Source organism: Mobula hypostoma, chromosome 19, assembly GCF_963921235.1.
Source record: "Mobula hypostoma chromosome 19, sMobHyp1.1, whole genome shotgun sequence".
NCBI classification, from domain to species: Eukaryota; Metazoa; Chordata; class Chondrichthyes; order Myliobatiformes; family Myliobatidae; genus Mobula; species Mobula hypostoma.
The window spans coordinates 24,367,364-24,388,801 of NC_086115.1; the positions used below are offsets into that span (position 1 = coordinate 24,367,364).

General features: G+C 43.7%; 1 protein-coding gene across 6 annotated transcripts in view; it reads left to right on the forward strand.

The window, feature by feature from the left end:
* jmjd1cb (jumonji domain containing 1Cb) overlaps nucleotides 1–21,438 on the forward strand; it is a 200,990-nt gene that overhangs the window by 72,114 nt on the left and 107,438 nt on the right. Inside the window, exon 1 of one of the 6 annotated variants that reach the window (XM_063071555.1) lies at nucleotides 9,955–10,481. The exons of the other annotated variants lie outside the window; for them this stretch is intronic. The gene's annotated coding sequence lies outside the window, so the exon portion shown is untranslated. Of the gene's footprint in view, nucleotides 1–9,954; nucleotides 10,482–21,438 lie in introns of those variants that run through there. 6 annotated transcript variants of the gene reach the window in all.

Here is a 21,438-nt window from a genome sequence, read left to right on the forward strand (position 1 = left end):
CAGCTGTAAGTCCTCCTAGAGTAGGCCGTCCTCAAAAACTGAGTGACTGTGCAAGAAGGGGACAATGACAACTCTGAAGAAGTTACAAGCTTCAGTGGCTGAGAAGGGAGAGACTACATATACAGCAACTGTTGCTCAGGTGCCTCACCAGTTGCAACTTTATAGGAGAATGGCAAAGAGAAACCCACTGTTGAAAAAAAACTAACATGAAATCTTGGCTAAAGTTTGCCAGAAGGCATGTGGGAGAATCTGAAGTCAGTTGGAAGAAGGTTCTACAATCTGATGAAACCAAAATTGAGCTTTTTGGCCATCAGACTAAATGGTATGTTTGGTTTAAGCCAAGCACCACACATAATCAAAAACACACCATCTCTATGGTGAAGCATGGTAGAGGCTGCATCATGTTGTGGGGATGCTTCACAGTAGCAAGCCCTGGAAGGCTTGTGAAGGTAGAGGGTAAAATGAATCCAGCAAAATACAGGGAAATCCTGGAGGAAAACCTGATGCAGTCTGCAAGAGAACTGCAACTTGGGAGAAGACTTTTTTTCCAGCAAGACAATGACCCTGAGCATAAAACCAAAGCTATACAGGAATGGCTTAAAAACAACAAAGTGAATATCTTGGAGTGGCCAAGTCAGAGTCCAGACCTCAATCCAATTGAGAATTTTTGGCTGGTCTTGAAAAGGGCTGTTCACTCACAGTCTCCATGCAATCTGTTATAGCTTAGGCAGTTTTGTAAAGAAGAATAAGGAAAAATTGCAGTGTCCCAATGTGCAAAACTGATAGAAACCTATCCACACAGACTCAAGGCTGTAATTGCTGCCAAAGGTGCTTCTACTAAATAGTGACTTGAAGGGGGTAAGTACTTATGCAATCAATTAGTTTGTGTTTTATATTTGTAATTAATTTAGATAACTTTAAAGATCTGTTTTTACTTTAACACAGAAGAGCCTGTTTCTGTTGATCAGTGTCAAAAAAGCCAAATTAAATTCACTGTGATTCAGTGTTATAAAACAATAAAAGATGATGAAAATTTTCAAAGGGGTGAATACTTTTTATAGGCACTGTAAGCTGCTTACAATTCTCCAAGTACAGCCTGACCAATGCCTGATAAATGCTTAGTGTTACATTCTTGTTTTTATATCCTAGTCCTCTCGAAATGAATGGTACTATTGTATTTGTCTTCCTTACTGCCTGGTGGCGTAGTGGCATCAACGTCGGACTTCGGAACGAAAGGTCCCGGGTTTGAATCCGGCCAGCTGGCTCCCCTGCACGCTTTCCATCTGTGCTGGCTTACAAGCTGGTGATCTCTTTGGAATCTCACCCAGCAGAAGGCAATGGCAAACCGCTGCTGTAACTTGCCTCGTATGTGATTCCCCACTGTGTCAGAGAGGCATGGAGGGAAATGGTCCGCTAACCGGAGAAACTCCAGAAGCGGCGTACCTTTCCTGCTACCAACTCAACCTGCAAATTAACCTTTAGGGAATCCTGCATGAGGGCTTCCAAGAACCTTTGCCCCCTGTTTCAGAATTTTCTCAGTTTAGAAAATAGTCTAATAGAATATTGATCCCTCCGCGACTCACATATCCGCACGTCCATCCCCATGGATCTCCCACCTGGCACTTATCCCTGTAAGCATAAGTGCTACACCTGTCCCTACACCTCCTCTCTTGCCACCATTCAGGGCCCCAAACAGTCCTTCCAGGTGAGGCAACTCTTCACTTGCGAATCTGTTGGAGTCATCTATTGGATCCGGTGCTCCCGGTGCGGCCTCCTCTACATCGGTGAAACCCGACGCAGATTGGGGGACTGCTTGGTTGAGCATCCATCCGCCACAACAGACAGGATCTCCCGGTAGCCACCCACTTCAACTCTGCTTCCCACTCCCATTCAGATATGTCCATACATGGCCTCCTCTACTGCCATGATGAGGCTAAACTCAGGTTGGAGGAGCAACACCTCATGTACCGTCTAGGTAGTCTCCAGCCCCTTGGTATGAACATAGAATTCTCCAACTTCCGGTAATTCCCTCCCCCTCCCTTCCTCTATCCCTATTTCACATCACCTCCCTCATAATTCCGCCTCCTTCTACTACTGTGCATTGTCCTCCTGCCAATCACCTCCCTGCTTCCCCTCCCCCACCCTCTTGTCTTTCAAATTACTGGTTTTTTTTCCAACTACCAGCATTCTTCAAACCCTCCCCAAAGTTCTTCCTTCAGTCCTGACGAAGGGTTTCGGCTTGAAACGTCGACTAACCTTTTCAACTGATGCTGACTGACCTGCTGAGTTCCTCCAGCGTATTGTGAGTGTTCCTTTGACAACAGCATCTGCAGATTATTTTGTGATTAGAAAATATAAACTTTTATTATTTATTTATTAACCTTTATTCTTTCTACCAAAGTGCATGGCCATATACTTCCCTACACTATATTCCATCGGTGACTTCTTTGCTCATTCTCCTAATCTTTCTCAGTCCTGCAGAATCCCTCTTCTTCAACACTACCTGCCTGTTATTTCCTCAAAGAATTTCAACAGAATTGTCAGACAAGATTTTCCCTTAAGGAAACCATGCTGACTAGTCTATTTTATGATGTACCTCCAAGTACCCCGCAACCTCATCTTTAGTAAAGTTGACTTCCCAATGACTGGATTCTGGCTAATTGACCTATAGTTGTCTGAAAAGAGGATGCTGTCCAAGTTGTCTGAGAAGAGGATGCTGTCCAAGTTGCATGCCATCTTGGACAATGTCTCCCATCCACTACATAATGTACTGGGTGGGCACAGGAGTACATTCAGCCAGAGACTCATTCCACTGGGATGCAGCACTGAGCGTCATAGGAAGTTATTCCTGCCTGTGGCCATCAAACTTTACAATTCCTCCCTTGGAGGGTCAGACACCCTGAGCCAATAGGCTGGTCCTGGACTTATTTCCTGGCATAATTTACATATTGCTATTTAACTATTTATGGTTTTATTACTATTTATTATTTATGGAGCAACTGTAACGAAAACCAATTTCCCCCAGGATCAATAAAGTATGACTATGACTATAGTTTCCTGTCTTTTGCCTTCCTCCCTACTTAAAGAGTGGAACAATTTTTCAGTCCTGTGGACCATTCCAGAATCTAGTGATTCTTGGAAGACCTCACCTGGTCCCCCAACACCACCTCATTAGTCAAGAACGTACAACAATGTCTCCACTTCCTGAGGAGATTGAGATGAGAGAGGCTCCTATTCCTCATTTTTACCAATTTTTGCAGCAGAACCATTGAGTGTGTCTGGACCAACTGCATCACCATCTGGTATGGAAACTGCAGGACTCTACAAAGATTGCAAAGACTTTTGAGATGATCATTGGGATCTGTCTTCCACCAATCTTTGATAATTATCAGGAGTACTGCATACGCAGGGCCCTTAGCATTGTCAATGATCCTTCCTATCCGTCCAACAATCTCTTTGACCACCTACCATCGGGCGGGAGGTACCTAGCATTAGGACAAGGACTGTAAGGATGGGCAACTGTTTCTTCCCACAGGCCTTGAGACTACTGAGCTCCCTTCCACCATCCAGGTCTCACCATGTATGAAGCGCCAGTAACGTTATACTGTTTACTTTTAACGTGCCTTAAAAGCACCTTATTATTTGTTAATTTATTTGTGGTAATGTTACTTTATGTGCTATGTGTGAGTTATATGTACTATGTTGTAGACATTGGTCCAGAGGAATGTCGTTTTGTTCTCACTTCTTCTACACCTCTACTACCACCCACCCAACATCCCCTCTTTTGGCTTCACCTATCACCTGTCAGTTTGTTCTCCTTCTCCTCCCCCATCTTCTTGGTCTGGTTTCTTTCCCCTTCCTTTCCAGTCCTGATGGAGGGTCTTGGTCCAAAACGTTCACTGTTTATTCCTCTCGATAGATGATGTTTTACCTGCTAAATTCCTCCAGCAATTTATGTGTTGCCAAGGACTTCCGTGTTTGTGATCAAGAATGGATGGGCATTAGCGTTACTACTACTACGTCGACTCAGGCCTAGGGGGCTGGCGTCGGGCACGATGACGGACTCTCCACTTCTCCCTCTCTCTCATCAGTGTGTTCAGTTCATCTGCATTAGCCACGCCGCTGTCCTCTAGGAGCGTGTTGACCATAGTCTTGGGAAGGCGCCCAGGGTTCATCCTCCCGTGCTTGGGCTCCCATATAATGACTTGGCTGGCAGGTAGCTCGGGGTGGCGTAGACAGTGCCTTGCTAGTTGCAGTCTTCTCGCCTCGATTTTAGTGGTGAGCATCGGTAGGTTGTTATAGAGCTCGACGTTCGTCATGTGCTGTTGCCAACTCACGTTAAGAGCCATCTGGAGCATTCGTGTATGGCAACCATCTGGAGACTTTCGCATCGTCTTGGTGAGTGTCCACGTCTCGCATCTGTACGTGAGAATGGACTCTATGACTGCTATGAAAATCCTGTTTTTAAGCATTAGCGTTGATGGCTGCATATTAAATAGGATAACTCCCAGACAAGGTTTTGATAGATGACGAATAAACCAATGTAAGAGGTATTTGATCTTGTCATCGCCAATCTACTGTCTTTAGTTGATCTAAACATCAAGCAGCATTTTACTGAGTATGTATCAAGGATCTGAAGTTAGTTGGAATCATAGAGAACTCTTCAACATCTGGAGTCGTACCTTGCTGAAAAATGATTGTGATTGTTAGAGCACAGCCATCTCAACCTTTTCTTGGGCAGTTTAGAAAACTAAATGTGTTGTCATTTCATCAATCAGTCCTTCCATCAAAAAGTCAGAGTTGGGACATTTGCTGATGGTGCCATGATATTCAATTAATTTGCAACACCTCAGGAAATGAAGCAGCTCACATGTGTGAAAGACTTAGAGAACATTCAGGTATGTGATAATAAGTGGAATATTATTTGTGCTAATGAATGCCAGGTACTCAGCATCTTTGTCAATAAATTCTTTGGTCACTTAACCTTGACATTCAACAGCTTTGTTACCATTGGATCCATTCCTATCAACAGTCTAGTGTCCAACTGTTAACAAGTAATTTACTTAAACCTACCATAATTTCTCGATGTATAAGCAGGTCAAAGGATAGATTTCATGCAGCAAGTGACTCTCCTGCCAAAGCCTGATCACCAACTATGAGGCACGTCAGAAATGTGATTAAAAAGCCACAGATATGAGCAATCCAAAAATACTTGGAAAAACTTGACTCCATCCAAAAAAGCTTGTTTAATCGGCACCTTATCCATCACTTTAAAACTTCACTTAGTCCTTAATTAAAAAAGCAGAAAATTTGATCCAAAATTGGCTTACAAGAGTTGTTTTGTATGGCTTAGTACTTTGTGTTTTGTAGTATTTATAGATGAATTGAATTAAAATGATTAATGAGTTGGCCTATGATTGTCTTTAGAATTGATAGTGAAAAGTATTGCAAGCTTCTAGTCATAATCAATATTATTTAAAGTCAGTTATATTTAAAGTAACAACTGCAGTACAAAGCAGAGTGTACAAAATTTTACAAAGGGAGGGCAGTTTCAGCAAAGAAATAAATCTGTGGTAGTAGGAAGTGTACTGATGTGCATAGGAACACTGAGATTTTAGTGTGCATGGCCAAGTACCCCTGAAGGTAATGGAACAGGATGGGTAGATGTGGCATACCTGCTTTTATTAGTCACGCTAAAGAGTGTAAAAGTGTGGAATGTCATCCTGGAACTTAACAAAACTATTATTACTTGGAGTGAGGCTTTTGTGAATTATTTTGGTCACTATATTTTAGAACTATACCATAACATCAGAGATGTCTGGAGAAAATTTAAGGATATTGCCAGGTGTGGAGAAATTTAATTGAGAGGTTGGTTATGTTTTTTCTTGTCAGAGGCGGAAGTGTAAAGAGAATATGCAGGAATGCTGTATTTCCATCAGCAGGGAGGTTATTAGACAGTGGGCATAAGTTTAGGATGAGAAGAAAACTGATAAAATTATATTGACCAAATTGATGAGAGTATGGGCTCATTGGCCAAGAGCGATAGAAGTAAGTTGAGTGCATTGTCATTTATGTTGTACTCGTATATACAATGCAATGAAGAACTTACTTGAAGTGGTATCATGGGTATATAAGTAGTATTCACAAGGAAAAGATAAAGATAATTATAAGAAAAAAATGCCATATAGAAAAAAGCTAAAGTCCATTTTTATGCATATTGATCAAAGCGTTGGTAGAGTTCCTACACTGAGGTAGTGACTAGGGTTGTGTAGTTGGTTCAAAAACAAATTCGTTAAAATGGAAGTAGCTCTCTTGAACCTGGTGGCATAGGATTTAAGGCTTCTGTACTTCCTGCTTGATGGTAGCTGTGAAAAAATGGCATGACTTAAATGATGGGAATCTTTGGACGTTCCCTTTTTGAGGCAGTGCCTCATGTAGATACTGTCAGTGGTGGGAGGGATGTGCCCATGATATGTTAAGTCCACTGCTACTTGCCAAGATACTTTCAACACTACATCTGTAGAAGTCTGTTAGTGATTGACGGCAAGCTAAATCTCCTTAACCTCCAATCCCAGAAGGATGAAAGATAGTGGATATCACACCTCTATATAAAAAAAGGATCAAGGCAAATGGCAGGTAACTATAGCAACACGCACAAAATGCTGGAGGAACTCAGCAAGTCAGGTAGCACCTATGGAGGAAAATAAAAGGTTGTGTTTCAGGATGAGTCCCTAGAAAGTTGTTTCCACTGATAAAGTGAGATTAGAACTAGGGGAACAAGAACAAGATTCAGGAAATAGATTTAGAACTGAGGAGAAACTATTTTTCCCAAAGAGAGGTGAATCTTTGGAGTTCTCAGTCCAGGGAAGAAGTAGAGGCTGCCTCATTAAATATATTTAAGACACAGTTGAATAGATTTTTGAATAGCAGGGGAGTTGAGGGTTGTGGGGAAAATGCACAAAAGTAGAGCTGATCGTGATCTTATTAAATGCTGGAGTAGTCTTGACGGGACAAATAGCCTTTATGTCCTAGTTTAATTCAAGTTTAAGTTTACTGCCATTTAACTGTTTCTATATACAGCCAAATGAAACAAAGTTCCTCCAGACCGTGATGCATCCACAAAACCTATAATGTCCACAGCACATAAACCAAAATATTGCCATAAATAAGTTAATAAAATATAATGTAAAATGCATGTTGTGCACAGCACATGTAAACAGTGATCAATAAATAGCTTGCTGTCCTAGTGATGAGATCTTGGTGGTGGCAGGGTATTCAGTAGTCTCACAGCCTTTGGGAAGAAGCTGTTACTCAGTCTGGTAGTCCTAGATCTGATACTCTTATACCCCTGGTAGTGGGTCAAAGAGATTGTGGAATGGGTGGTAGGGATCCTCAACAATGCTTTGGGCCCTTTGTCAGTAACGGTCCTGGTAAATGTTACAGATAGGGGAGAGAGAGACCCTGGTGATCATATTGATGGTTTTAACTATCCTCTGTAGGGTTTTGTGGTCTAATGCTTGTCATCTTCCATACCACTGAGTATGTTCTTATGTTTGAATGTAGGCAAATGGGAGACAAGCTTCGTAGGCCAAATAATTGGCATGGATGAGATGGTCCAAAGGGCCTGTTTCCATGCTGTGTCACATGTATTCTTATGATTCTGTGTTTCACCTGAATGATCTTTCACTCATCATTAAAGTTTGGTGTGTATGATTAAAAATAATAGTATTTTCTATATTAAATAGGTGAACCCCCAGAACTGAGATCTGAGCAATCTTACCTGATGTTTGAGAGGCAGTCCATGCCCTCATGCTTGGCTTCTCTGTTCCCCTTATGTATGGACTCAGTAGTCTCAATTCAACCCAAAATGCATATTCCCTTTGAACAGTCTTGATCTAGAGATTACCAGGAGTTGGTAGAGATGTTGCACTTTTTCAAGGAGGCTTTGAGAGCATCTTAGAATCTTTCCCTCTGCACTAATTCCATCTACAACAGGGATTCCAACTTTTTTATGCCATGGATCAACACCATTAAGCAAGGGGTCTGTGAACCCCAGGTTGGGAACTCCTGATCTACAAGTTTGTAGATGATACCACTGTACTGGGCTGCTTCTCAAATAATGATGAATCTGAGTACAGGAAGGGGATAGAGAGCTTATTTCTCTAAGCTGTCATGGCAACAACCTTTCCCTCAATGTCAACAAAAGCTGGTAATTGACTTCAAAAAGGGGTGCTGGTGATGCACAAGCTGCTGTCTACATCAGCGTTGCTGAGGTTGAGAGATTGAGAGCTTCAAGTTCCTAGGTGTGAACACCATCAACAGTCTGTCCTGGTTCGACCGTGCTGATGTCACAACCAAGAAAGCTCACCAGTACCAGTGCCTCTGCTTCTTCAGAGGCTAATGAAATTTAGCTTGAAACTTAGCTTGAGGAGGAACTTTTTCACCCAGAGTGTGGTGGATATATGGAATGCTCTGCCCCAGAAGGCTGTGGAGGCCAAGTCTCTGGATGCTTTCAAGAAAGAGATGGCTAGAGCTCTTAAAGATAGCGGAATCAAAGGTTATGGGGATAAGGCAGGAACTGGATACTGATTGTGGGTGATCAGCCATGATCACAGTGAATGGCGGTGCTGGCTCGAAGGGCCAAATGGCCTCCTGCACCTATTGTCTATTGTCCCCATCAGCTCTTACCAATTTTTATCAGTGCATCATAGAAAGTATTCTGTCTGGATGCCTAAACAGTGGGTATGACTACTGATCTGCACATGACTACAAGAAACTGCAGAGAGTTGTAGACACAGGTCAGCACAGCACAGGAAACATCTATGGACTATCTATACTTCTTGCTGCCTCTGTAAAGCGCCTAGCATAATCAAAGACTTCACGCACCACAGAATTCTTCCCCCCCCCCCCCATCAGGCAGAAGATGCAGAAGTTTGAAAGCATGCACCACAGGCTCAAGGACAGCTTCTATCCCACTGTTTTATGACTCTTGAACAGACTGCTTGCACAAGATGGACTCTTGGCCTCACAATTTGCTCATTATGACTTGCACTACACTTTTTCTGTAGTTTTACATTTTATTCTGCATTGTTACTGCAAGACAAGCTTTTCACTCTGTCTTAGTACATGGGACAATAATAAACCAATCCCAATACCCCTGGTGATGACAGAGCATGGAATAGTGTCTGCTTTGGGAGTCTGACCTGTGAACATGACCTATCCAACAGAGAAGCTAAGGTCTCTGTACTCTTGGTATTGGTCTGGGAGAAGATGCTGGCATCTGATCACTTTCAGTGAATTTTGATTTTGTGGAAACAGTGTTAGTGCCATTCTTTCAGTGTTTGTGTTGCCAGCTGTTAGCAGTCAAATTCTTGGCAGCGTAAGGGGTCACTGCAGTCTCAAAGACCAGGAGGTCTAGGCCAGTTTTGTGGTGTTGATCTTCCAAACACCTTATTTGTCAGACAACCAGAGATGGTAGGGATGCGTTAAGGGCTATAGTTAATTTCTTCATGGATGTCTGACTGTGCAGACATGCCCCTCCCCATAAGACATAAGAACTGGTCCATATTTTTCCAGGGTCTTAGTAGAGGAAGTGTTGTTTGGAGGGTTAGTTGGTAGAGGGCCTTTGTTTTGTGATTGTTATGGCTATTTTCTTACATGCTTTCGTGAAATGGTGAACAAAGAGGTCAGCCTCCAAGAAAGGACTTTTGCAAGTGGCGTCTGCATACTGCTTATGGTATTGCTGGCTTTAAAAAAAACTGACAATTTCCCTGGTCTGGATATCATCATTTTTAGCCCTTTACTCCACAGTGCCTTGTATTTGAGTGATTTTTTTTTAAAGAAAAGAACAGAAAATGTCTGAATCAAAATAAAAGAAAGTTTACAATAGGTTAGACAGTTTTGAAATGGTCTAAAATAATTCTATTCATAAGGGAATGAATTGCTACACCAGAGTATTGTTTGTAAGGAAATCAAGCGAGAATTGCCCAAGAGTTGACATTAATCTGGTTTTTATCTGCAGCAGTGAGTAAACGCCTCCTTCCGAATATCTCTTAGTTAGACTGAGTAATCATTAACATGACTCATGCTGGAAGTGACTGTTTTACCACCTGTGACTTGGTTTTAGATTGAAGGACCGCCCTTTTCCGCCTCGTTTGAGCTGTCTTTATAAAAGGAGGTTGAATTAGGGTTGCTCATGCTTCTTTGCAGTCTATTTTGTAATGTTCTTCAAGTCCAAAAACATAACACATGGTGCAAAACCTTTTAATTTTATAATTTTTGTTCAATTATCTGTTTTGGACGGCTGACTAAATAACCAGTTCTGGAGTGACGTTCATGAACTACATCTGTACATGGTGTGCTAACAGTTGCATGGTTTATTTTTTGTTAGCACTAATAATGACAAAGGGAGATCAGTGATCCGCCTCTGCACAATCTGCATTCGGGCGTAAAGGGAGGGAGAAGGCTCTCTCGGAGCAGAGGTACTCAGCTATTTTTCCAAAAAAAAGAAAATTTATAACATGTATATTGCTTGCCCTTTTAATGTGTTAAATACTGAATCGCTGGAATGTAGCTCGGTACGTTCAACTGTTCTGCACTTTAAACTGAAATAGTTCACTGATCCTGTGAGTGAAAGTGTGCTGTTGATTAAGAATATTAATCTGTAATCTTTGGCATCTGGTTTGTTCACACATAAGCAACAATTTGAATGGGAATTCTTTGGGAGGAAATAGGTTTTCTCAATATTGTTCTCAGTATTTATGTATTGGAGTGTGTTTTGAGTCGGATAACAACCGTGGATTACCTTTTTGATTTGACACCATTGACAAAAATCTATTGGCAATACTGATTTACTCAACATTGCAGTTTATCCTTTACGCAAAAGTAAACAGTTTTAAATTTTTTTTCTTGACACAGTAGTGAATCTGTGGAATTCTCTGCCACAGGAAACAGTTGAGGCCAGTTCATTGGCTATATTTAAGAGGGAGTTAGATATGGCCCTTGTGGCTAAAGGGATTGGGGGGGTATGGAGGGAAGGCTGGTACAGGGTTCTGAGTTGGATTATCAGCCATGATCATACTGAATGGCGGTGCAGGCTCGAAGGGCCGAATGGCCTACTCCTGGACCTATTTTCTATGTTTCTAAATACAGAATTCTTAATCAATTATATGCAGTAAAGAATTATCATATTTTATTTGTGAGAGTTGATAAGATAATAAATTTAACACAGCAGTTTTCAGCAACCTTAAATTAATGAAGTGTAACCACTGGCCTTTCAAATTTCAAGTGTTTATATAAAGGGACTTGATTGCTCTGTCGAGGCTGATTACATTTTCTATTGCTAGTTAGTGTGAAGAATATCTTGTTTTCCCCAATTGTAACAGTCACTACATTGCAGAACCAAGAAGAATTTATAGTTATTTTCTAGGGTAAAAGGGTCATGTTTTTGTATATTGTATTTGTGTTTTATGTGACTTGGGTATTTGGATGCTTATGTTATAGTTACTGTAACATTACAGTATTTAATTTAGTACATTTTGAAATTGTGTTGACATTTAGTTGAAACATCTGATTAAAAGCTACAGTAAGAATTCACTATTTTTGTACTTGAGTTGTGAATGGAGTGTGGTGCTGCACCAAACCCAAAACAGGATATAGTTTTTGCAGACATTTCCGTAGTCATAGTATCATGTATGCTGTAAAGAATTCTCAGGTCTTGCAAATCTAGGTGTCTGACTGGGTTAGTTCTGTTGCACCACGGGTAGGACTCCATTAAGCTCTTAGTTATTAATGGAAATTCTGTGCAGATAAGTTCAAATTCTTCTAAGTTGTTAAATGTTTACAAGCTGAATTTTGTCTATTTATAGCATGGGAACACTTTTTTGGTTTGGTGTATTGTAAATGGTGGTTTAATTACACATTGCATTTCTACAAAAGAACAGTGTACTTTTAATATTTGTTGGATCTCATCTTGATACACACTGACATAACCGAGTGACTAATTTAAGAAACGTTTATTTATTTTTCAAGATGGAGGTATTATTGGCAATTCTTGCATTTCTGTTGCATTCCTAATTGCCGCTGAGAGGAAGGTATCTCGTCAACAACTTGGAAGTGCAGCATTTGTGTTAGAACACAATACAGTGCAGGAACTAATAGTTGACATTTCTGGCTGAGACCTTTCAGAGTCCCGATGAAGGGTCTCTACCCAAAATGTTGATTGCTTATTCCTCTCCATTGATGCTGCCAGACTTGCTGAATCTAATAATTTGTGTGTGTGCTCACAAAATATTGTTTGGCTTGGGATTTTACCAATTAAACCGTGCAATAATGAAGGCGCAGCAATACATTTTCAGCTGATGTGCAAGTTAAAGGGGGATTTAGAGGTTCTGCTCTTGCACACCTGCTTTCTAGAAGGATAAAAGAACAGAGGTTATAGTTTCGTTGTCAGAGTGGCCATGTGGTACATGTTATACTGCAATGTGCTGGATGTGGAGGGATTATTGCTTAAGGCTGTGATTAAGGTGCCCAGACAAATTTGCTGCATTGTCTTGGATGTTGGTACATTTCAAGTGTCATTAGAACTACAGTTTTAAATAAGTGGACAATACTCCATTATATTCCTGACTTGTGCCTGAGAGATGATGGAAAAACATTGAGTGTCAGGAGGTTAATTACTTGTCAGAAGTGTCAGATCTGCTGTGGTAGCCACAATGTTAATGTACTTGAGTCGAAGTTGTACTGTCAAAACTTAAAATTAAACAAGAAAATGCCAGAACTACTGATCCGTGGAAAGAAAAATAGAGTTAATGTTGCAGGTTTATAACTTAGAGCAAGGAGAAGTTAGAAATCTATTATGCTTTAAGTTGCAGAGAAGAAGTGTTGACTACGTCTGGCTGTGTCTGGAATCTGCAGGTGGAACCTAAACAGAGCATCGGGGTTCAGGTTAATGGTGAATAGATATCAGTATTGAGGAGACATTCCATCATTTAGCAGATCATTGAAAGTATTCTTGGTAATAATTAGCCCAGTTGGCTTTGTCCTGCTTTTTTATGAATAGGATATAGGTGAACATTTACATCGGTGTCAAGTTGTTGCCAATTATGTAACAGTACAGGAGCAACTTGAGTAAAGAGGTGACTGATTAAGGAGCACAAATTTCAGTGATAATGTTGAGTGGTCCCTTCCATATGTGGTCTTGACTGTATCCAGTGCACTCTGCTGTTTCCCGATGATACATAGAGTAACTTGGCTGAAGAGTGGCGAGGAAGATAAAGAATGGTAGGGTGAAGGAACCATGGGTGACAAGTGAGGTGGAAAATCTAGTCAGGTGGAAGAATGCAGCATACATGAGGTTTAGGAAGCAAGGATCAGCTGGGTCTATTGAGGAATATAGGGAAGCAAGAAAGGAGCTGAAGAAGGGGCTGAGAAGAGCAAGAAGGGGGCATGAGAAGGCCTTGGTGAGTAGGGTAAAGGAAAACCCCAATCCATTCTTCAATTATGTGAAGAAAAAAGGATGACAGGAGTGAAGGTAGGACCGATTAGAGATAAAGGTGGGAAGATGTGCCTGGAGGCTGTGGAAGTGAGTGAGGTCCTCAATGAATACTTCTCTTCGGTATTCACCAATGAGAGGGAACTTGATGGTGAGGACAATATGAGTGAGGTTGATGTTCTGGAGCATGTTGATATTAAAGGAGAGGAGGTGTTGGAGTTGTTAAAATACATTAGGATAGATAAGTCCCCGGGGCCTGACGGAATATTCCCCAGGCTGCTCCACGAGGTGAGGGAAGAGATTGAAGAGCCTCTGGCTAGGATCTTTATGTCCTCGTTGTCCACGGGAATGGTACCGAAGGATTGGAGGGAGGTGAATGTTGTCCCCTTGTTCAAAAAAGGTAGAAGGGATAGTCCGGGTAATTATAGACCAGTGAGCCTTACGTCTGTGGTGGGAAAGTTGTTGGAAAAGATTCTTAGAGATAGGATCTATGGGCATTTAGAGAATCATGGTCTGATCAGGGACAGTCAGCATGGCTTTGTGAAGGGCAGATTGTATCTAACAAGCCTGATAGAGTTCTTTGAGGAGGTGACCAGGCATATAGATGAGGATAGTGCAGTGGATGTGATCAATATGGATTTTAGTAAGGCATTTGACAAGGTTCCACACGGTAGGCTTATTCAGAAAGTCAGAAGGCATGGGATTTAGGGAAGTTTGGCCAGGTGGATTCAGAATTGGCTTGCCTGCAGAAGGCAGAGGGTGGTGGTGGAGGGAGTACATTCAGATTGGAGGATTGTGACTAGTGGTGTCCCACAAAGATCTGTTTTGGGACCTCTACTTTTTGTGATTTTTATTAACGACCTGGATGTGGGGGTAGAAGGGTGGGTTGGCAAGTTTGCAGATGACACAAAGGTTGGTGGTGTTGTAGGTAGTGTAGAGGATTGTCAAAGTTTGCAGAGAGACATTGATAGGATGCAGAAGTGGGCTGAGAAGTGGCAGGTGGAGTTCAACCCGGAGAAGTGTGAGGTGGTACACTTTGGAAGGACAAACTCCAAGGCATAGTACAAAGTAAATGGCAGGATACTTGATAGTGTGGAGGAGCAGCGGGATCTGGGGGTATATGTCCACAGATCCCTGAAAGTTGCCTCACAGGTGGATAGGGTAGTTAAGAAAGCTTATGGGGTGTTGGCTTTCATAAGTCGAGGGATAGAGTCGCGATGTAATGATGCAGCTCTATAAAACTCTGGTTAGGCCACACTTGGAGTACTGTGTCCATTTTTGGTCGCCTTAATATAGGAAGGATGTGGAAGCATTGGAAATGGTACAGAGGAGATTTACCAGGATGCTGCCTGGTTTAGAAAGTATGCATTATGATCAGAGATTAAGGGAGCTAGGGCTTTACTCTTTGGAGAGAAGGAAGATGAAAGGAGACATGATGGGGGTATACAAGATGTTAAGAGGAATAGATAGAGTGGACAGCCAGTGCCTCTTCCCCAGGGCACCACTGTTCAATACAAGAGGACATGACTTTAAGGTAAGGGATGGGAAATTCAAGGGGGATATTAGAGGAAGGTTTTTTTACTCAGAGAGTGGTTGGTGCGTGGAATGCACTGCCTGAGTCAGTGGTGGAGGCAGATACACTAGTGAAGTTTAAGTGACTACTAGACAGGTATATGGAGGAATTTAAGGTGAGGGCTTATATGGGAGGCAGGGTTTGAGGGTTGGCACAACACTGTGGGCCAAAGGGCCTGTACTGTGCTGCACTATTCTATGTTCTATGTAACAAGGAGGGATCTCAGGAGGGAACCAAGATGAATCACCTGATCAGAAACATCTTCAGCTAGAAAAAGATTTTAAAGATAAAGATATTAAAAGTTTAGTTTTATTTGTCACATACATTGAAACATACAGTGAAATGCATTGTTTTTAGTCAATGGCCAAAATAGTCAAAGGATTGTGCTGAGGGCAGCCTGCAAGTGCCCACAGCTCACTAACCCCAATCTTATGACTTTTGGAATGTTGGAAGAAACCGGAACATCCAAAATAAATCCTCACAGTTAAAGGAAGTATGTGCAGACAGCGGCGGGAACCAAACACTGATTGGTGATCGCTAGTTCTGTAAAGCAAATGCCTAACCGCTACACTACTGTACCATGTGCTTCTGGCTTGAATGCAAGCATATTCTGGACTCATCATCTTTGTGGATAGAGCTCCTTTTGAAGTCTCCTCTATGTAGTAGCAGTTTAATTGTTCACCACCACTCATGACTGTAGAGCTTTGATCTATTGGGCCTGAGATTACATAATTCTGTCCATTTCTTGCTATCCTTTCAGTTGTGCGAGCATGCAGCCATCTGTTGCAGTTTCACCAGGTTAGGACTGTAGTTTTTGGAAAGTCCAGTACAGCAGCTGGTGTGTCATTCTGCACTCCTTTTTGAGTTCTTATTTGATTGTAGTGGTAGCCTGAGGGATATGGGATGGTCCATGATGGTGATTTGTGGTAGAGCACATTTCAGTGGTACTTCATGGTGGAGCTCTTCATTGACACCTTCTTTTGAATGCTAGATCTTTTCTGAATCTCTCCCATAACATGTTAGATGATGCCCTTGTGCAGATGTAAAATTACTGAGTAGTGCCATTTTGTTTGAATTCATAAGACATTTAAAAATTATATTACTGCCTTGTGAAATATCTGCTGTAAATTTCACATACAACTCAATGCCATCCCAGAATGTTTTAAGAATTACTGTGGATGGTGTAGAGTATTGTGAAGGATCTGATGCACAGAACATTCTTCTTCTGCATCTCTGCCTTTCAAACCTCTTACAAAGTGAAACCAAGCAATGTAAGTGACAACAAGGTTTCACTCCCAGATGAGCTCAATGCCTTCTGACTCACCTTGACCATCAAAACATGGAAGGTTCTTCACAAGCTTCGACAGCCCCCAATGACCCTTAGGAAGAAGGTATAGGAACCTCAGGACCCACACCACCAGGTTCAGGAACAGTTATTTACCCCTCAACCATTAGGTTCTTGAACCAGTGGGGATAATTTCACTCAACTTCACTTGCCTAATCACTGAACTGTTCCCACAACCTATGAGCTCACTTTCAAGGGCTCTTCATCTCATGTTCTCGATATTTATTTTTCATTTATTTGTTGTCTTTTGCATATTGGTTGTTTGCCCCTTCTGTTGGGGTTGGTATTTCATTGATTCTATTATGCTTCTTGGATTTACTGAGTATGTCCACAAGAAAATAAATCTCAGGATTGAATATGATGACATATATGTACTTTGATAATAAATTTACTTTGAACTTTAGGTGTCTATAAAACTGTTTATTTTCCTTTGAGGAAAGATGGAGCTTCCAAACTAAGAATGACTTATTTATAGTTAATTAGCACCTGATCTCCTGTGGTTCTTCTTAGAGAAGCTAAAAATCTGTTTACAGGTACCAGTTATGGCAGCCTTTAGAGATGTCCATTAGCATTGGCATAAAAGTTTGGTTTATTAGATGCAAATACTTCATGGAATAATGCCAAGTTGTAATATATCTTGTCATCACCAGGGAATCTTATGTTGAATTAACTGAAACCTCTGTACATTTTTGGTCAATCATCTTTTAACAGTATATAATAATTGAAACACTAGCAATGATTATTGTAGTGATTCAGCAGGGCACACAGAATAAATTAGTGATCCTTTTGTTACTGAGCAAACTGTTTTAGGTGTTCGTAACAGGTTCAATTAAAAAATCGACACCATTTTCTGTAGCCACCTCCCAAAATGGCAGGTGAGTAACAGTTCTTCAGTGTACACGGAATAGTAAAAGTACATTATCTTGGTTTCATCTATCATTTTGAAACACATAATTTTGTATCTATTTAAATCCTTTACAGTTATGGAAAAGTTTTCCTTTCAGTGGGCCACATGCCACTGAAAGCCAGGAATGGAATTGAACGTGTCGAGTACAGAGTGGATTCAACACTCACCAGAAGAAACCCTTTGAAGACCAATCCAAAGGAGCACCCTGGATTTGGTCCCACAATGTCCCATTTAGGTCACGTTTGCTGCTGGACTTGACCAACAAGATGTTAAGAAGGTTACATTCCATCTCAAAAATAACAAAGCTTTGAAAGCAGACTGCATTGATGCTGAGATCCTAAAATTTGGTCGAGAAGAGCTTCAGTTATTAATCCACAATCTCATTATCCACTCCTGGGAAGAAGGGGATATAGCAAGAAATCTCAGTGATTCTTGACTGTTATCATCTTCAGGAAAGAGAAATTTTATTGTGATATCTACAGAGGAGTTTTCCCTGCTTTTTGTTATAGAGATAGTAGTTGCCAGAGTCCTTCTCAACCCATTTTCAGTAGTTACTGAGCAGCTGTCTAAATTACCGTGTAGATTTTATCCATCACAGAACAGCGGAGATAATCATCGCACAGCAATTTGGAAAAAAGTGTAGTCAAATGGAAAAATAGTTGAGCTTGGATTGTTGTTGTAGCAACAGATAAGGCTAAGTAGAAACTTACTTGGAAAATTTTTTTAAAAAGGGGCCAGGATAGATTAGCTTTTATTTGCTTTTGCAGAGGTTCATAGACCTAATGTTATGGATTTATGGTAATTGGTAGTGGGGATGAAACCTTTCATCCAGAAGGTGGTAGGTTCTAGATATTGACGATTGTGGTAAAGGCAAGAATAGGTAAATTACATTTTTAAAATTATTTTTGTTATTTTGTAACTTTTTAATACATTTGTAGCGGTGTGCTACACACAGCACTAGAATAACCACACGGAGTCGGTGAGTTAGAGTTGTGATGAAAGAGATTTATTCAAACTTTGCGGCCTGCTTTAAAGCCTTCCCGTTCCCGCCCTCCCTGGGCGGGATTGCTGTGGGGAATGCATATTCTCAAACCCTTTCTGCGCGCGGGATTTTCCCCCGCTGGTGAAGATGGCCTGGCGCCCTTTTTGGGGCCGGCCCTCTGCCTGCACGCGCTGTTGTGAGCCGGTTCGTGTGTGCCAGCAAGTGGATCACCACATAACCGCACCCCCCCCCCCCCAGAACCGGCGATACCTCCCCCAATGTCCACAGTCTGGATCGGCCTCTGTTTGGGAGGTCTGCCCCTGCGCTGTGGTGCCTGAGCCTGGACTGGTTGCGCCAAGTCCACATGGGCCGGTTTGAGTCGGTCCACCGTGACTACCTCCTCTCTCCCCCCAATGTCCAGCACGAACGTGGACCCGTTGTTCCTGATCACCTTAAACGGTCCCTTGTAGGGCCGCTATAGCGGTGCCCGGTGTCCGCCCCGTCGTACAAAAAGAAACTTATAGTTCTGCAGGTCTTTGGGTACGCAGGTCGGGCTCTGTCCGTGCTGTGAAGTCGGTATGGGGGCCAGGTTACCGAGCCTCTCTCGTAGTTTGTCCAGGACTGCTGTGGGTTCTTCCTCTTGCCCCCTTGGGGGCTGGTATGAACTCTTCTGGGATGACCAGGGGCGCGCCGTACACCAACTTGGCCGACGAGGTGTGCAGATCCTCCTTGGGCGCCGTGCGGATTCCGAGCAGGACCCAGGGAAGTTCGTCCACCCAGTTAGGCCCCTCCAGGCGGGCTATGAGAACCGATTTCAGGTGACTGTGGAAGCGCTCCACTAGTCCGTTCGACTGTGGGTGGTAGGCAGTTGTGTGGTGTAGCTGTGTTCCTGAAAGGCTGGCCATAGCCGACCACAGGCTGGAGGTGAACTGGGCGCCCCTGTCGGAGGTAATGTGGGCCGGTACCCCAAAGCGTGCTACCCAGGTTGCGATCAGTGCTCGGGCGCAGGATTCGGAGGTGGTGTCGCTGAGCGGGACTGCCTCTGGCCATCTGGTGAACCGGTCTATCATAGTTAGGAGGTACCACACTCCTCGTGACACTGGCAGGGGCCCCACGATATCCACATGAATGTGGTCGAACCTCCGGCGGGTGGGTTGGAACCTCTGTGGCGGAGCCTTGGTGTGCCGCTGCACCTTGGCCGTTTGGCACTGCATGCACGTTTTGGCCCATTCACTGACCTGTTTACGCAGTCCATGCCACACGAACCTGTTGGCGACTAGCCAGACGGTTGTCCTGATGGAGGGGTGCGCTAATTTGTGAATGGACTCGAAAACCCGCCGGCGCCAGGATGCTGGGACGACGGGGCCGGGTTGGCCGGTAGCTACGTCACATAGTAGGGTCCTCTCACCTGGGCCTATGGGGAGGTCTTGAAGCTGTAAACCTGAGACTGCAGTCCTGTAACTGGGGATCTCAGTGTCTGCCTGCTGTGCCTCTGCCAGCGCTGCATAGTCCACCCCCTGGGACAGGGCCTGTATGGTAGGTCTGGATAGTGCATCCACCACGACGTTGTCCTTTCCAGAGACATGCCGGATGTCCGTCGTGTACTCGGAGATGTAGGACAGATGTCGCTGCTGGTGGGACGACTAGGGGTCGGACACCTTCATGAACGCAAAGGTAAGCGGTTTGTGGTCTGTGAACGCGGTGAAGGGCCTACCTTCTAAGAAGTACCTGAAATGCCGGATTGCCAGGTATAGTGCCAATAGCTCCGGTCGAAAGCACTGTATTTGAGTTCGGGTGGTCGTAGGTGTTTGCTGAAGAACGCCAGGGGTTGCCAGCGACCCTCGATGAGTTGTTCCAGCACTCCACCGACTGCTGTGTTGGATGCGTCCACCGTGAGGGCAGTAGGAACGTCCGTTCTGGGGTGCACTAGCATTGCGGCGTTTGCTAAGGCTTCTTTGGTTTTAAGGAAAGCGGCTGCGGCCTCTTCGTCCCAGGTAATGTCCTTGCCCTTACCCGACATCAGGGTGAACAGGGGGCGCATGGTTCGGGCTGCTGAGGGGAGGAAACGGTGGTAAAAATTCACCATACCCACGAATTCCTGCAAGCCTTTGATTGTGTTGGGTCGGGGGAAGTGGTGGGCCGCGTCTACCTTGGCGGGCAGCGGGGTTGCCCCGTCTTTAGTAATCCTGTGGCCCAGGAAGTCGATGGTGTCGAGTCCGAACTGGCATTTGGCTGGATTGATTGTAAGGCCGAGTTCACTCAGGCGGGAGTAGAACTGGCGGAGGTGGGACAGATGCTCCTGCCGACTACTGCTGGCTATGAGGATGTCGTCCAAATAGATGAATGCAAAGTCCAGGTCGCGTCCCACCGCGTCCATTAGCCGCTGGAAAGTCTGTGCGGCATTCTTTAGACCAAACGACATTCGGAGGAATTTGAAAAGTCCGAACGGGGTGATTAGTGCTGTTTTGGGGATGTCGTCCGGATGTACAGGGATTTGATGGTATCTCCGGACGAGGTCTGCCTTGGAAAAGATCCTTACGCCGTGTAGGTTTGCTGCGAAGTCTTGAATGTGCGGCATAGGGTAGCGGTCTGGCGATGTAGCCTCGTTCAGTCTGCGGTAGTCACCGCATGGTCTCCAGCCCCCCCGTTGCCTTGGGCACCATGTGAAGGGGGGAGGCCCATGGGCTGTCGGACCGTCGTATGATCCCTAATTCCTCCATCTTCTTGAACTCCTCCTTTGCCAGTCGGAGCTTGTCCGGGGGAAGCCTTCGAGCGCGGGCGTGGAGGGGTGGTCCCTGGGTCGGGATGTGGTGCTGTACTCCGTGTCTGGGCATGGCTGCCGTGAACTGCGGTGTCAGTACTGATGGGAAATCCGCCAGGACCCTGGTGAATTCATCGTCGGACAGCGTGATGGAGCCCAGGTGTGGGGCTGGCAACTGTGCTTCACCCAGGGAGAACGTTTGAAAAGTCTTGGCGTGGACTAATCGCTTCCCTTGCAGGTCGACCAGCAGGCTGTGGGCTCGTAGAAAATCTGCCCCCAGCAGTGGTTGGGCCACGGCGGCCAGTGTGAAGTCCCACATGAACCGGCTGGAGCTGAACTGTAGCCGCACCGTGTGGGTGCCGTAGGTTCGTATTGTGC